Here is a 16,720-nt window from a genome sequence, read left to right as displayed (position 1 = left end):
TCTCTTCCTCCAAGCCCCCTGTGCTGTGTGGGCGGAAATGGCAGCATCATTGTTGCAGAGGTAGCTGTTTCCAATTAAGTCTTTTCCATCCAGTGGCCTTGGAGAAAGAAAGAAAGAAAGAAAGAAAGAAAGAAAGAAAGAAAGAAGGATGGATGGAAACTGGACCACTTGGTTCCTTGGTTCCAGGGGTGTTGGTCAACCAGTCAATCTCAGAATGATTTGCTGTAGATCGACAAATATTTTTGACTCTTTGTTCTTGAATAACCACCCTAACAAGATGTATCTATCTTCTTTCATCTGAAAATTATGACACAGACATAAAAAAAAAATTGGGCTCGGGGGAATGTTTGTGTGGAAAGAGACTGGGTGCTTTGTTAATTTCTGATCAGGGTAGCAGAAAGGTACTTTTTTGCCTGCAACATCTGGGAGATTTAGGCCCCAAAAGGTAACTTTTCCAAACTCTTGATCTGATCTTAAAGCAAATTCTTTGGCTGACTATTCTTTAATTCTTGGTAGTTGTCTTCTGATTGGTGCCAACGATTCAGATTCACGTCATAACGTGAATGTGTTTTCAGACGCGATTCCTTTCTATGGGAGCTCCTTCCGTGGAGCTTCCGCAGTGATTCCAAAGTGACCCCTCATTTTGGTGAAATCGGAAAAAGGGGGAATTCACAGAATTCGCTTTGAAGCTCACTTTGATTTCACTTTAAATTGGTCTGGTGTGGAAGATCACTCCGATGTTGCCCCCCTTGGCCCCCTGTGTTCTGCTCCTTCATCTCCCTCCTCCTCCTGCATCCCCCCTCTGCCACCTATCCCATCATCCCCTGCTGCTCCTGCATCCTGATGAAGGATGACAGCTAAGGAGGGGGCAGGGAAGGAGGACAGCATCCAGAGCCCCATTGAGCATGCGCAAGGGAACCGATTCAAATCGTTGAACCCTCAAATTATGTTCCGGTGTGGTAATACAATGTGCACGCACCCCACTTTACTTGAATCTGCATCATGTGTCTTGCTTGGAATCAAACTGACTCTGCTTCCCCCTCGATTTGGAAGGGCAAAGGAAAGGCAACCAGGTGTGGTAAAACATCACGTTTTAACGTGAATTCGCATTGCTAGACAGGAGTGACTCCGGATCTGTTGTGAAAAAACCATCACTTTTCCCGTTGCTAGAACAGGAGTGACTGTGGATCCGAGCTGCAAACCCCTCACGTGTGATAAGGGCCTAAGTTAAAAAGAAAAGAAAAGAAAAAGAGCTGAAGATTTTTAGTGAAATTTCACAAGCCTGAAATCCATCCAGTTTCTTGTCAGCAACCTCAGGAAACAAAATGCTCCCCTGGTCCCAGCAAGGCTTGAGAAAATTGGCGGGGGGGAACCTTCACTGCCCAGGCAGGGCCAGATAAATGTGTAATATTAAATTTATGAGCAGGGGAATACTTTTTCTCTAGTGGAAATTGCAGTCTAGCAGCAGAGCCAAGATAAAGGTATACCTCAGCTAACAGCCTCTAACAAAAGAGAAAGCGAGAGAGAGAGAGAGAGAGAGAGAGAGTGGTTTGAGCATTGGACTATGACTCTTGAAACCAGGGTTCGAATCCCAGCTCAGCCATGTAAACCCACTGGGTCCCCTTTGAGTTTAAGCCCAGTTCTCCCAAGGGTCTATAAACTCTGTGGAGTGCACTCTCTGCCATGAGTTCCTCAGGGGAGCACCATCCTCTGTACAGCCGAGAGAGACGGATGCAAGCTATAGCAAAAGAGATTCCACTTCAACATTAGGAAGAGCTTCCTGACAGTAAGGGCTGTCCGACAGTGGAATAAACTGCCTCGGAGTGCAGTGGAGTCTCCTTCCTTGGAGGTCTTTAAGCAGAAGCTGGATGGCTATCTGCTGGGGATGCTTTGATTTGGATTTCCTGCATGGCAGGGGGTTGGACTGGATGGCCCTTGAGGTCTCTTCCAATTCTATTATTCTATGATTCTATGCTGTGCCCTACTGTCAGCCTCACACACAGAGTTCTGGTTTTTTTCAGTTTGCTTCCCAATGGCACTTGTGCGGAAGGTTGATTTATGGTTCTTGGAATCGCCCAGGACATGAATTCTTGGGAGAGAACATTTCTCCAGCCAAAAGAGGAGGATGGAGGAAGAATGGGAGACCTTCTCTTGATATGCCTGACCCAGAGGAAGGTCTTTTAACTGGAGGCTGCTGAAAGATGCAAGACTCAGAGTGATTTCCCTTACATTAGGAGAAGAAACCTCGATAAGAACAGGGGGAACTGGCTGTTTGGTCATTTTAAAAAATTTAAAAAAATTAAATGGCAGGTGATGTTAATTTCAGTCCCATTGGGGGGAGGGGACCCAGGTTCCATTTTTTAAAACCAAAAAGAAAACAAACGTTAGATGTCATGGTATTGTTCTGAAGGGGAAGTGGGAAGTTTTGTACTGCTTTATTACATTTTTAAAGGGACTTGGTTGGGTTTGTGGGGTGAGATATATATGTCCAAAAGAATCCCACACCCAGCATAACCACAAGTAGTTTCCTATGTTTATTATTTTCTAAAGGAACATTAATTCTCCCGCTTGCATCCTGAAAGTGGTATAGTTGAATATGAGAAGCTGAAGTATGTCGAATCTTTCTCTTCTAATCCTATGAACTGTAGAAATGAACTGTAGAACCAGTCCATGGTTGAGAGTGCTGTTTTTTAAAAAAATATGAATTGCCTTTGAGGCTTATGGGAACTGGAAGGGGACTCTCGTTGCCGTGCACAACCAGGAAAAAACGGATTTTATCACACAGCAAATCGTCCTCAAAATGGCCCCGTTATGCAGTGCCAAGCCATCCCCATTCAGTGCTGACAGGCGCCATTTTGCTCGGTTGGAAGACTTCCGACTTGAATATTTAATGCTCCTCAGCACTGAATGGGGATGGTTTGACAGCGCAGAACAGAACATGGAGAAACAGAATTGTTCCCAATTGGCAAAGAGGTAAGACAAGTCTGTATCTGCTCACCCTACCTATTCAACTTATATGCGGAACATATTGTAAGGAAAGCAGACTTGGATACAGAAGAAGGAGTGAAAAGAGGAGGAAGGAATATCAATAATCTAAGATATGCAAACAACATAATACTGGCAGAAAACCTCCTAGACCTGGAACAACTACTAAGAAAGAGCAAGGAAGAAAGTGCAAAGGCAGAGTTATTGTTGAGCACAAAGAAAACCAAAATAACGACCATGGAGAACCTACACAAATTCAACCTGGACAATGAAGAAATAGAAGTACTAAAGAGTTCTCATACCTGGGCTCAAATATTGATAGGAAAGAGGACTGCAGCCAGGAAATTAGAAGAAGATTAAGAATGGGGAGAGTGGCTGTGAAAGAACTAAAAAAAGATCCTAAAATGCAAAGATGTACAACGGAGCACAAAGGTTAGAATCATACAAGCCATCCTATTCCCTATTGTCATGTACGGATGGATGTGAGAGCTGGACAGTTAAGAAACAAGATAGGAAGAAAATCAATTCATTTGAGATGCAGTGCTGGTGAAGAGTGTTGAGGATCTCGTGGACAGTCAAAAGACCAAGCAAATGGGTCCTAGAGCAGTGAGCAGATCAAGCCAAAGATCTCCCTGGAAGCCAAGATGACAAAACTGAGGCTGTCATACTTTGGTCACATCATAAGAAGGCAAGAATAATTGGGGGGGGGGGGGGAATAATGCTGGAAAAGATGAAGCAGAAAGAGAAGAAGGTCCCATGCTAGATGGATGGATTCTATTAGGGAGGTCACAAGTATGAGTTTGCAGGAACTAAGCAGAACAGTACAGGGCGGGGGGCTTGGAAGTGTTTCATCCACAGTGTCGCCATGGGTCAAGACTGATTTGAGGGCAGTTAACAACAACAAATTCCAGGCAATACATATCCACTATGAAACATCAAGATGGATCCAGAAGTTCCTGCAGAAGGAATTTTGAGGGAAACTGAGACTGTTTCAACAAAGTCAGTGGTCTGAATATGTTACTGTTAACCGCAATCAAGTCAGCTTCAATTTCTCACAATCCTATGAATGAGAGACCACTGAGACACGATGTCATCAACAGCCTTGCTCAATCTATGTAAATAAGTGACTGATGAAATAACGATCCTCTCTCTATTTTGTCAGTCATTTCGTTACACATTAATTTTCCTGACTATGAGTGCATTGAACTGTAGAAATAATGCAATTTGACACCAGTTGTAGTTCCATCTGATGGAATCCTGGGGATTGTAGTTTTACAAGGTCTTTAGCATTCTCTGCCAAAGAGAGCTGGTGCCTCACAAAACTACAAATCCCAGGATTCTGGAGGATGAAGCCATGGCAGTTAAAGTGGTGTCAAAGTACATTATTTCTATAATGTAGATGCACCTTGTGTCTTTGATTCTCACAGCTGCACTTTGAATTTATTGATCCTTTTAAAAGGAAGCTGTAATAAGGAGGGTGTCTTCACACACCAAATCCAGAAAGGCTGCCTTCAACAATAGCAATCCAAGGCATCACTCAGTGTAACCAAGTGCTTCTGCAAAAGTGGGAAATGTAAGTACACAAGACATTCTCCTGGAAAACGGCTGCTGTGATGTGGTGAATCACTGATTGCTGGTATTTGCACCAAAGAGAAAAAAGGGAAAAGAAACTGGAAAGTGTACATTTCTCAGTAATCAGGGACTGTATGGGTGCATCTGCACTGTAGAAATAATGCAGTTGGAACTTTTTTAAATACAGTAGCTCCATCCTATGTAACCCTGGGATCTGTAGTTTTTTCAGGTCTTTAGCCTTCTCTGTCAAAGAGTGCTATAGGTCCCAGGATTCTGTAGGATGGAGCCATTGCAGTTAAAGGACCTTATCACACATGGGGGGGGGGGGGGTTGCAGCTCAGATCCGCAGTCACTCCTGTTCTAGCAATGCAAAGCGTGATTTTTTTTTACACCAGATCCAGAGTCACTCCTCTCTAGCAATTTGGATTGAGGTTAAAATGTCATGTTTTTCCACACCTGGTTGCCTTTCTGTTGTCCTTCTGAAGTGAGGGGCAAGCGAAGTCAGTTCGATTCCAAGCAAGTCACATGATGCAGACTCAAGCAAAGGGGAGTGAGTGCACATTGTATTACCACACCAGAGCATACTTTGAGGGGTCAACGATTCGAATCGGCACCCTTGCATATGCTCAGTGGGGCTTTGGACACTGACCTCCTTCCCTGCCCCCTCCTTAGCTGTCATCCTTCATTGGGGTCTAGGAGCAGTCAGGGGATGATGGGATTGGTCTCGAGGGGTCTCTGGAGCCAGGATCGGGATGCAGGAGAAGGCAGGGGATGATGGGATAGGTCGCTGGGGGTCCCTGGGACCAGGATCGGGATGCAGGAGAAGGCAGGGGATGATGGGATAGGTCGCTGGGGGTCCCTGGGGCCAGGATCGGGATGCAGGAGCAGTCAGGGGATGACGGGATTGGTGGGAGGCTGAATTAGGAGAGCAGATCAGGGACTAGGAGAAGGCAGGGGATGGTGGGATTGGTGGCAGGCTGAAGGAGGGAGCAGAGCGGGGTCTAGGAGGATGCAGGGGATGCTGGGGATGATGGGATTGGCTGGCTGGCAGAGAGGAGGAGATGACATGAAGGAGGAGGAGGGGAATGACAGAGCAGGACGCAGGGGCCAAGGGGGGTGGCATCGGAGTGCTTTTCCACATCAGATAAAATCGCAGTGCAGTCGAATGCAGCCTGGAAGCGAATTCTCTGGAGTCACTTTTTCCCCGTTTTTACCAAAATGAGGGGTGACTTCAGAAACACTGCTGAAGCAATTCGCAAGGGGCTCCCATGGAAATCAAGCCTTCTGATAGTCAGTTTATGACATGAAACCACATCATTGGAAGTGCAATCACTTCGGAAGTGAGCTGGAACTGAGCCACAACACCACCAAAAAGCTCCATGTGATATACTCCAGAGTGATGTCAAATTGCATTATTTAGATGGACGCTTTGTCTTCCTATGATCCAGAGTCTAACAGAAAGTAACAATTTCCAGGTATTTTCTCCAGGCATGCTATTTAAGTGATGGATAAAACCTAAGCCCTTGGTGGCGCAGTGATTAAATGCTGATACTGCAGTCACAATGCTGTGGAGTTTATCACATGGGAGGAATTTCTCTTAATTTCAAATGAACGGAAAGTGGGGCCAGAACGCATTCACATGAATTCACTAGTTCAGCGAATTTACGTGAATTCGAATTGCATTCGAACTGCCTTCCCATTGCCCAAAATTGCATATGATCACCTCTCATGCAATAACATGAAACCCCATGATTGCATTCGGACTGACTTCCCATTGCCCAAAATTGCATGTGGTAGTCTATCACGCAATAACTTTAAACCCCATGATTGCATTCGGATTGCCATTCGATTATACTTCCAATTTCCCTTGTCTGATAAACTCCTGTGAGTTTGATCCCAGGGCTCCAAGGCTGACTCAACTTTCCATCCTTTTGTAGGTCAGTAAATTGAGTAACCAGCTTGTTGGAGGCAGTTGGCTTACAGAGTGTAAACTGCTTAGAGAGTGCTGAGTTCATTATGAAGCGGTATAGAAATGTAAATTCTAATGCTATTACTAAGCAGAGATCCAGGCTGGCAGAGCATAAATCTAATTATTACGTCACTTTTTGGCGGTCTGTAACCCGCCTACAGCTCCCAGAACCGTCCAGATTTAAGGAATTGCTGTCCAGCAAAGTAACTTTTTGAAATGTTGGCTTTTTCCTGTTGCCTGCTCTTATCCCCAGATTATGTCAGGCATTTTATACCAAGGGGTTATTCACACTGTGAAAATAATTTGGGATGAATCCTAGTTGAATCTCCTTTGTTTGCACACATCCTGAATGCACTCGATTAAATGTTAGGGGTAGGGCTGCCAAAAATCCCACTTAATCTGGGATAAGCAGTATCGGTTTTTTTCCTTCGTTTTCTTTTTAAGTTTGGCATTGTTGATAGTATGAATAACCAATGCAAATAGACCCAAATAGACCCAGGATAAAACTCTACATGCCTTGAACATATACCAAATGCATTTGCATTGTCAACTCCATCTTTATTTGCGTCATGCCCAGCCAGGTTATAGACTCGGAGGACAAGGGGGCTGAGCTAGAGTCCCAGTTTGAGACTGAGACTGAAGCTGAGCCGGGCCCTAGATCTACCCTGCCAGCTCAAGCAGAGTCTGTGGCCTCCAAGGAGGCTTCAACATAGTGTGTGGCCTGTCAGGAGGCTCAGCAACCAAGCTTCCCGGCAGCAGAGATTCCAGGCACAAGAGACATGGAGGAGGAGAAGGACGCCAACATACCTACCTTCAGCCAGAGAAGGTCTGAAAGGGCTTGCCTCTGGCGTTTGAGAAGGCTTTATCTAAAACACTGAGGCAATCAACAGCAGCTATAGTAATGCAGCTTGGGTATTTAAACAGGTGCCAAATGCCTGCTTCGGGGTCAGAGATTATCTGAGCTTCTTGGCGAAAGCATGTTTGTCTCTGACTCTCTCTCTCTGTCTCCTTGCCCTGAACTCTTGACTCTTGGACTGCTTACTTATCTTGACTACCTGGAACCCTTGACCTTTGGAATGCCTTATTCACCTGACTCTTTGGAATCCTATACCTCGGACTGTTTGACCATTCCCTGGCTGGACCTTGGATTGGTACTTTGGAACTTTGCTTTATTTCTCTTTGTTGCAAGGGACTTTTGCTTTGCTTTAAAACTAAACCAGCCTGTGTGAACAGCTATCAGCACCCTTGGCTGCTTTCCTGGACAATTCGAATGATTCCACGTGTGAGCAATGGAACTTTCAGAGGTGTGCATCGACATGGTTCCATAGTGTGAATAACAAACTCAAAATGTGTGAGTTGGATTATTTGCATCACCACACTAAAAAAAAAAAAAAAAAAAAAAAAAAAAACCGATGTCTGAATGACCCCTAAGTTATAGGGGCTTTCCAGACTTCACCTTCTTCAGTATTTATCCATGGAGTGAGCCCAAGGACTTCTCAATCTCTCTCCTTCTGACTCACCATTTCACTTAAGATAACTGTGGCCCTGTTCCATCCCACTCTGTTATTCTCCAGAGCCCATAATATCAGGCTGTCGCAATTGGATAATTAGCAGCATGTCAGTGGCTGCAGCAGGATAAGCTCTTCAGACAACTGCTGGGAAAGTCTATCTGTGCCAGGTGCCTTTGCCAACCGACAGAGAGGAAGGCAGTGCCATTAGCATGCAATTAATAACTTCCTTTTGTTTCAGGAGCAACATCTGGGTTCGCACAACCCAGCACTGTGGTTCTTTGGCTGAGGTCAGTGGCAAAACCTAAACCCAGCATTAGAGCTCTGGGATTCCCACAAAGGGAATCTGAGAAAAGGAAGTGGATTTTTTAAAGGTGATACTTAGAAACGGCATGCCAACAGTGTGGGAGATCCAGTGGCTGAGTTAAACTTTGTGGCGGAGTGCACAGGTGTTCTCTGAGAGAACTGGAAACCAAAGCCAGAAGCCTGTTGGTGCACCATGCAAATGCAATGAGAGTGGTGGTGGTGGGTGGTAGGGGGGCATTAAAAAGGGCATGGTTGCATGCACCAGCTGAGAAGGAAATAAAGTATTGAAGAAAGAGGTCATGTGGAGTTGGCAGAGGCCATCTGCTTTCCCTAGTAACTGCCACCCACCCTGGGAAAAGTGCAACTAAAAGCATAGGATCCAGAATCTATGTGGTTCCCAACCTTTGGTCCTCCAAATGACTTGGATTTCAAGATTCTTGACTGTTGGCCAGATTGGCTGGTGCTTCTGGGAGCTGAAGTCCAAAACAAACAGAAAACCAAAGGTTGGGAACTACTCGAGGAAGCCCAAGTCCTGTGGTGAAAGATGGAATGCCTTTGGTATGTGCAGCCTAGAGAAAAGTCTATGAGAGACCACTTCATCTATCTGAAGAGCTGTGACACTATAGAGGGCTGCAATTTTATTTTGTGTTGCTCCAGGGTGTAGGATAACAGCTGCAATTACAAGAAATGAGATTCTGACTAAGCATTAGGAAGAACTTCCTGGCAGTGCAATCTTGTTCAAATTGGGGACAAATTGCTTCAGATTTGTCTTCTATTAGATGTTTCTAATAGATGGCCACTTATTGGTCATCCTATGACCACTGACTTCCTGTGCCTGCAAAGGGCTGGACTGTATGGTCTTTAAGGGCTTCTCTAAGGATGCATTTGCAGTTTGATACCACTTTAACTGCCTGGCTCGATGCTATGGAATTCTTATAGTTTGTTGTGGCACTACAGTGGGGTTAGGAGCTCTGGTGCCACAACAAACTACAATCCCCAGAATTCCATAGCATTGACCCATGACAGTTAAAGTGGTATCAAACTAGTTTATTTCTGCAGTGCAGATGCAGCCCATCTGTATGATTCTAAGTGCTCATGTGCCAGGATGACAAGTATCTTGAAGGTCTTGATTTTCTTAGTGTGCATCTACAGTACATTGACATGAAAATCCAGTTTACCTTCAGGTTACTCCAATCCAACCATGGGCTTGTCTACACAATAGCCACACACAATGAGGTGAGTTGGGGAGAACTGTCAACACAGTTCTTCCTTTTAGACTCATGGAGGTCTGAAAAATCACAGTCTGTACAACCACACAGCAGCTTCCCCCTTCTCCCCTCATGCATGTGAATGTACATATTTCTGAACTTCTCCCCATGTCACAACAGCATCACTATGAAGCACAGTCCACATGCATGCATGAATACCCAGATTTTCCACTCAAAACTGAGATAAATCTCCACTATTTTTCTCTGGATTAAAGCCCTGAGGCAATGAAAAGGCCCAGATTCAACCCCAATTGTCCCATACGTCATTTGGACAGTTCACTGTAAAAACTAGATGAGAATGTTTTATTTTGCTTGTGTAGATGCCCCCTTAGAACAGACAGTCTCTTTTCTTCCATTGCAGATTCCAACTATTTCATGCAAAGTTGCTATGGCCATGTGGTCACCTGGGAGCCATCCTTTTTGTGATAAACCTCTCCATGCTTAGACAAACATAGCCTCTCTCCATTTAGTCTCTCCCCACTCAGCTAGTTCGTAGGATGCGAGAAACAGTCTGTCTTCAGGGCTTATTCAAAGATTAGCCAGCCTGATAGAACCTGCTAAAGTTTATGTTCTACTGTCATAGCCATAGAGACACCAGGTTCAACTCCACATATCAGTAAGGTGCTGAAGAAATTCATTCGTTCATTAATGAAAGGCTCTTATGAAGCCAAAGTAACCACAGGCATGAAGCTAGCTCGCTGTATCTCATACTCTTCAACATTTTAAAGATGAAAATCAGGACATGTGCGTTCAAGTGCTATATAAAAAAAGCACAACAACAACACAATCTGATCATCAAAATCTTGGAGAGGTGAGAGCCACCACATGTATACTAGACCCTTGACCTTTCTGGCTTATTAAACAGGCCAGAGAAGGACTGGCTGAGTGGTAAGGGAAGTGATGAATGCCTCTTACAACAAGGCAGGGTCCCAAAATATGGTAAAACCTCTTTGGAAAAAAACCTTCCCTGGATCCTATTTCACTATATAGTTACAGACCAGTTTCTGACCTTCTGTTTTTGGGCAAGGTGCTGGAGTGTGTGGTGGCTTCTCAATTCCAGGGGTTCCTGGATGAGAAAAATTATCTAGATCCATGTGAGTCTGGTTTCAGGCCTGGCTATGGGACAGAAACTGCTTTGGTCTCCTTGACGGGTGACCTATGGATGGAACTGGCCAAAGGGAATGTGTCCCTGTTGATTCTACTGGACCTCTCAACAGCTTTCAGTACCATCGACAATGGTATCCTTCTGAGTCACCTCTCTGGGATGAGGCGTTTTGCAGTGGCTCCGCTCTTTCTTGGAGGGGTGTTCTCAGAAGGTGAGATTCAGAAGGGGATTCCTGTTTGACTCTTTGGCCATTGGCCTGTGGAGTCCCTCAGGATTCAGTCCTATCCCCTATGCTTTTTAACATCTATATGAAACCACTGGGAGAGGCTGTCTGGAGTTTGGAGTAAGGTCTCACCTGTACACTGATGATACCCAGCTCTATCACTCCTTTCCCCCAATTCCAAGGAAGCTGTTCCTGTCCTAAACTGGTGTCTGGCCATTGTAATGGACTGGATGAGGGCAAACAAATTGAAGCTTAATCCAGACAAGACAGATGTGCTTCTGGGCAGCTGGAAGACTGATCTGGGAATAGGGATTCAACTTGTATTAGATGGGGTTACACTCCCCCTGAAAACTCGGGTTCGTAGTTTGGGGGTACTTCTGGATTCAATGCTGAGCCTAGAAGCCCAGTTTTCAGTGGTGACCAGGAGTGCATTTGCACAGTTAAAGCTAATGCACCAACTGCACCCATTTCTGGATAAATCAGATCTGATCACAGTGGTACATGCCTTGGTTAAATCCCATTTTGACTTCTGTAATGCACTTTACGTGGGGCTGCCTTTGAAAAGTGCTTCAGAAACTTCCGTTGACCCAAAGAGCTGCAGCCAGATTGTTCACTGAAGCTGGCTACAGAGGGCTCCATTGGCTGCCAGTCTATTTTAGGGCACAATTCAAAGTGCTGGTTTTGACCTATAAACCCTATACGGCTTGGGTCCAGGTTATCTGAAGAACCGTATCTCCCTTTATGAGCCCACTACAGTGTTGAGCTCATCCAGACAGGCCCTTCCCTCTGTCCCACCACCCTCTAGCGTCCTTTAATAGGAAGAAGAGAGAGGGCCTTCTCAGTGGCTGCCCTGGCACTCCCACCCTAGAGACGCCAGGATGGCTCCATCCCTGGTATCCTTTCGGCGCCAGATAAAGACATTCTTATGATGTCAGGTCTTTTCAAGCTGATAAGGACTGGGAATTAAATTTTGTGCGTTTTAAATTTAAATTTTTTATTACATGTTACATTTTAATTCATAACTGTTTTAACTCTTAAAATTGTTTAATTGTTTTTTAAATTTTATATTTATAAATTTTAATATTATTGTACTGTTTTTATATTGTATTGTTTTTTAATTTGCTGTTAGCTGCTTTGAGTCCCTATATTGGAAGAAAGGTGGGATATAATAATAATAATAATAATGACAGCAAAGGTTATTAATGAGAAAGAACACACAAGTTAGGAGAGGCTGCAGCAGTTTGCTTTTGCCTGAGCTTACTGGGAAATGCAAGATGCTGCCACCTCCTCTCGTCTTACCTTTACTTATTTAATAGAGTACAGACTACTTGGAGACTTTGTGCTCAGTTTGCAGCAATCTCACTAAACTGGGACAAAGGATGAAAGTCAGCTGAAACTGTGGGATAACAGAAGATTGATTGGGGCTCTCCCTGCCAAATCTGGACAGCTGGAAGGTATGGTATCTCTATTCTCACTTTGCTCTTTCCAATTATTCTGTGATGATGAGAGTTATACTAATTGTACCTAAGCCTTCCCTTCATTGGTATGACTGGATTATTCTTTTGTTCCCAATACAGAGATGCAGACTTACCCACCCTTAAAGGTATTTGCTCTGCTGGAGCTGCTGATCTGAGCTTAGGGCCTGAACAGACAGACCAAAATAAAACTGCTTTGGGCCACTTTGGAAGTGTGCTGTTTAAATGATGCATGTGTCCTAAGAGACCGGAAGCCGTGCCAAAGCCACACGCCAATTCTAAGGACTGGAACTCAGCTTTGGCGCAGTTTCTGGCCTCTTAAGATGTGTATATCATTTAAACAGCATACCTCCAAAGTGACCCAAACACCTTTATTTTGGCCTGTCTGTTCGAGCCCTAACGTCTAGCTGGAAAATGTAAAAGAAAGGGGAAATGGGTGCTTCTCTAGCTGCATGGGTAGACAGCAAGTCTGCATGCAGTCTGCAAATGTCAGGGATCTCTGAAAGATAATGCTGCAGGTAATGTAAAATACTAACAAATTATAGATAGAATGTGGAACTATAGACCAAATGTGGAATGTGGCACATGACAAAATATGGAAATAACCTGTCAATAGCAGAAAAGTTTCCTTTTAAGATTACAGCACCAGGGACGTAGCCAAGGGGGGGGGGGGTTCTTGGGGTCCGGACCCCCCCATTCCATTAGAAAAATGAATGGTGTGTGCTGCTGTGCCGCCGCATCCAAGCCCCATTATAATGGCGGCACTTAGTCTGGACCCCCCCCCCCCCTTCCTAAAATCCTGGCTACATCCCTGACAGCACCTAGAATCCCCCAGCCTCTGGGAGCTGGAGCCCAAAAAAGTAATGGGTCTAATCTCTCAGTACAGAGAACCTACAGTCCTTTTTTGCATCCAGCCACCTCAGAAACATTAGGAAGGGAAAGATTGTGTTAAGCAACCCCTTCCATTAATACCACCTCTCCATTTCAAATCTCCCTTTCAGAAAGCATTTTTACTCCAACAAGCTGCTATAAGGATTTTGTTGTGCATATATATATTTATATATTTAGCAGTCTCAAAGGCTACTTAGTGTGTTCATAGGAAAGGTAAAAATTAGAAGCAGGAACTTCTTGGTTTACAGTTCACTCTTTTAGTCATGATGCCTGCTGCCTTTCTGTTTTCAAACTATTTCAAACTATGGTCTTTGGAATAGCGGTATATAAATAAAACAAATTATTATTATTATTATTATTATTATTATTATTATTAATTTAATCAGACACTAAATTCTGAAGATCAGAATCACACAGGTGCCTGAGAATAATAGGCAGGTGAAATCTTTCTAGGCCTGCAAGGCCAGGATGCAGAAACCAAGTCCCAACACAGAGAGGAAGAAAGATGTAGCTGCAGTGAAGCTTTCATAGCTGCACCAATTATCACGTCCTGCAGATTCAGGAAGGCTGGGGAACACGTTATCTGTGCATCTGGGGAAAAGTGACAATAACTAGTGTGAAACAGAAGGGGAAGTGGTATGCACAGAGCCTAAGATGTGGTTTGCTGAGTACAATATGTGAGCGTAAAATGCATGTACGGAGGTGCAGCAGACAGACATTGAGAGGGTTACTGTACAAGTTGAGTAGAAATGAGAATTTAATGAAGTTAAATGTTTGGGTTTTCCAACCATACTACTGTAAAAACAAGAGTAGCTATGTCTGACAGATTGTCTGTACAACTCTGAAAGGGCAGCGAGGTGTCACTTCATGCTGGGAAGGTGGTAATCTGAGGAGTAGGGCCCAGCCAACACATTTTGGCACCGAAGAAGGAAGTTCCAGATGGCGCTTTGCTTGAATGGTCCAATTGCTTCTAAACTTTTCATGACTATCGATTTTATCACACAGGGGAAAAGCGGGAGGAAAGCAGGGGTTTAAACAGACATTATCCTCTGAAAATGGCATAATTGTGGTGAAGATTTTCACATGCATCATGATTAAAGAGGACCTATCCCAGCAATAAACAGCTAATAAAAGTAAAGGTAGTCCATTGACATGAATGTCTAGTCGCAACCGATTGTAGGGGACGGTGCTCATCTGTATTTCTAAGCCGAAGAGCCAGCATTGTCCGAAGATTGCTCTGGTGGTCAAGTGGCCAGCACGACAGCACTGAATGCTGTTACCTTCCCACTGAGAAGTGGTACCTATCTACTTGCATTTGCATGCTTTCAGACTGCTAGGTTGGCAGAAGCTGGGACTAGTGATGGGAGCTCACCCCATCATGCAGCACTCGGACCTCGAACTGTCAACTTTCTGATCTTCAGGTCATCAGAACTGTCATCTCAACCACTAAGCCACTGCATCCCACATTTCCCTGTAAATGATTTGTTGCTGGTTGTTACCTGTTTATTAAGTCCTCTTTAATAGCAACATCGTGACAATATCTTCACCGTGATCACATGATTTTCACGGGGTAATGTCCGTTTAAACCCCCGCTTTTCCCCAACTTTCCCATGTGATAAAGTCTGTGTCTGCACGTCTTCAAGTTGCCTGTCAACTTATGGTGACCCCATGAATATCATAGGATTTTGTTGGGCAAGGAATACTCAGAGGTGGCTTGTCATTTCCATCATCTTAAATCTACCCTACAGCAGCTGTTATTCATTGGCAGTCTCCCATCTAAGTACTAACCAAGGCTGACCCTGCTTACCTTCCAAGATCAGAGGGGATCTGGTGCCTACAGGTGGGAATTTTAACAGATTGCTGTGCAAATGATACTTCCTGGAACTGTCTTTCCTGCACAACTGTTAAGCCCTGTTGTGCAAGAGCCTGTCCTCTTTTGTATTTAGCAACCCTAAACATTCCTCATCCCATTTGTTAGCCACAATCCTATGGAACATCATCCAGTGTGAGCCTTGTGGAAATGAATGGATGAAATCTGGCATCCTCTGTGCATACACCGCTCCTGTTAATTAACACAGCCACTTTTGCCAGTGACATGAGTTGGTGGATTGCAGCCCCTGGGTCTGAATTAATCTCTCTTGTTCTGTCACCCTGAAAAAGGCAACCAAAATCTGTCCCTATACATTTCTGCCTTCCTGCAGAACCATCTCTGAGCACTTTGTTTGTATGCACAGGAGCGAGATGAGGCATGCATGAAAAGGACAATATCATCCACTGTAGTATATAGCACAACCGTTGAACCCAGAGCTCTGGTTGGGTCATAAAGAGGAGGTCATTGCATTTATTTATTTATAGATTTGTTTATGGCTTCTCTCCCTGACAGGGTTCCCAAGGAGATGTACAATCAATTAAAAATAATTTTCAGAGACTATTTCCAAACGGCAATGTCCTAAAGACCAACTATGGTTTTAAGGACCAAAGTGTGTCTGAAACAACAGAAGCCCAAGGAAGCACATTAAATGATTCACGTTAAACCCTCCCTGAAGATGATTAGCTGTGAGGAGGAAGAAGAGAAGGAGTAAGGTCTCTAGCCTAATGCTTGTTTTCTACAATATGCAGCATTGTTGTTACCCTTGTTTAATTTCACTGCACAGACGCATTCCGTCATGCGAGCTCCCACTTCATTCTGTGGGTACAGCTTTAGACAGAGGTTGACCTCTTCAGTGTAGACCACAATTTCCTTCCAATCCTGAGAGGTTTCCCAAAGGGAAAACTGTGTGTTCCCCACAAACCAAAATGTGGATGAATGAATTAATTTCTTTGTTACTGTCATAGACTGGCACAAGCAAAAAGGTATAGTATAAAAGAAAACAGGTCAAAATCATATTTTAAAATGATCCTTTCAGGTTCAGGTTACATGGTCTCAATACATCTAGATAAATTTAATATTAGTGTCCCACCAAAATCATTGTCCGCCGTATTTTAGCCACTGCTGCACAAAATCTGGCTACATTATATACAAAAATCCATCAGTAATACCTTTATTGGCCAACCGAAATGCACAATATATTTGTTGGCCAATAAAGGTATTACTGATGGATTTTTGTTTGTATTTGTTAAATGGCCAATACAACTACCCCAGCATGTTTTTTGGCTACATTCTATGTTATGTTGGTATCTGAGTGCAATAGAGAAGTAAAGAAAAAAACTGTGTGTCCTTAATATTTATGCAAGGTAAGATAAGTCTAGAATGAATATCTCTACAAAATGCGCACTGGAGTAGAACATGCTCTGTTCCTGTGTGCTCTTGCTCTTACTCTGGGCAGAGCACATACATTTCGCCAAAGGGGAGAGATGCCTTGTATATTGTACATCTTGCACTGAAAGAAGAGGGACCATCCATCCATTGTGCTTTGCT

This window comes from Sceloporus occidentalis, unplaced genomic scaffold (assembly GCF_023333645.1).
Source record: "Sceloporus occidentalis isolate IW3139 unplaced genomic scaffold, rSceOcc1.0.p SCAF_1, whole genome shotgun sequence".
Taxonomy (NCBI): domain Eukaryota; kingdom Metazoa; phylum Chordata; class Lepidosauria; order Squamata; family Phrynosomatidae; genus Sceloporus; species Sceloporus occidentalis.
Note: the sequence above shows the minus strand (reverse complement) of the source record.